A 1,773-nucleotide genomic window follows, 5' to 3' on the forward strand; every position below is an offset into this window, starting at 1 on the left:
GTCATTTTATTCCCTGGCTTATGCCGATTCCGACAATGTATCATTTGTCATTTTCCTTAAATGTACCTGTCTGCCATATTGAAGTAAATGAAAAACAGTTTTTTCGCTACTCCTCCTACAAATTTTGGTCAATTTTGTCCAAAATCAGCTCAGATGATCTTTGGACCGAGCCGCACAGAAATGACTGAACGGATTTTTGATATTCACTACCATTCCCGAGATATTTGTCTCTGAATGTGACCTTGCTTGTGTTTGTTGTCTTATGCTAGTTAGCTTAGCATGCTAATTGCTTAGCATGCTAACCAGTTGTCATTCTCTTTAATGTGGCTGTTCAGTTATCAAGTTAATCATGAGCTTCATTAGCATTAAGTTAGCTTAGCATGCTAATATGGTTAGCATGCTAAGTAATGCTTTTTTTGTGAATTCTTTGTTACACTAAAAGTATTCTTCCACAGACTGTTGAATGTGCATCCTCAAGTAGCTCAATGTGTAAAGCCAGGTACCTGAAGAGCCCTGTGCCCAAAGATAGTGGGTTCGAATCCCAGGTGGAGCGGTTTTATGAAATAGTGTGTTTTGATTCCTTTACTGCCTCTTGGATTAGAAATAAATGCTTTTTGTTTCATGCTGTGTTCATTTTCATCTAAGCTTATGTACATTCTGAGTTCATTCTTGCCCGTAATTCTGAACCAGCTGTTTCATGTTTGTTCATTTTCTGCTGTTTTTTCTCTTCCTGCTCTGTATTGCGTTTTTATATTGCAGTTTTATAAAAAATTCTTCATTTTGAGTTCATTTTCACATTAACTAATGAACTTCGGCAGTTGTGTCAGCATTCAGCTGCACAGTGGTGCAATGAGATGAGAAGTGGACATTGGACCCGGAGGTCGTGGGTTCGAATCCCATGTGGGATGACTTTATACAATTGTGTTTAATGAGTTATTTTGATTCCTTTTTTATCCAAATAAGCATTGTACTAATCTTTATTCCTCTTCAATGAGATACAAGTGTTTTTAGTTCATTCCGTGTTCATTCTCTGAACTTCTATTGATTTTTCATTTCATTTCCACCTGTCCTTCTGAACCAGCTGTTTTGCATGTACGTTCAATTTCTGCTGTTTTTGCTCTTCCTGCTCCGTATTGCGCTACTGCCCCTTCTGGGGCTTGGCCCCGAATTGCTGCTTGCAGCTATATTGACATTTTGTTTTTGTACAAAAAGATGGACATGGACTTGCCAACAACAAACTTCAGCTACTGTAGCAGTCCCTTAATATATGGAAATATGACACATAAGAAAGCTATTCTCACATCAAAAAATTACATTTTTAGTCAAAGATTTTGGCATTTTTAATGACATTTTTTATTTACTTAAAACATTTTTATAACAACAAAATGTTATCTCTTTAAACAGGCAGTGGCCATCAAATCATTAGCACAAATGCATTATTTGAATGTCTGGAATCACTGTAGTTTTTTTTAAGAAATTAATTTCACAAGGATGAAGTTTATTCAACAAGGATTAATTAAATAGATTTAAAAAAGAAAAAGACATTTCTAATGTTACAAAAGATTTGAATACTGTTCTTCAAACTTGCTGATCTGTGAATCATCAGCTCACGGTTTCCTGTTTTCAGCACTGATAATAGCAGCTCAGAATGATTCTTGATCATCAAATCATCATATTAGATTGATTTCTGAAGGATCATGTGACACTGAAGACTGGAGTAACAGGAATAAACAGCCATTTGAAATATATTAAAATAGAAAACAAATCACAAAA

Source organism: Megalobrama amblycephala, linkage group LG7 (assembly GCF_018812025.1).
Source record: "Megalobrama amblycephala isolate DHTTF-2021 linkage group LG7, ASM1881202v1, whole genome shotgun sequence".
NCBI lineage: Eukaryota > Metazoa > Chordata > Actinopteri > Cypriniformes > Xenocyprididae > Megalobrama > Megalobrama amblycephala.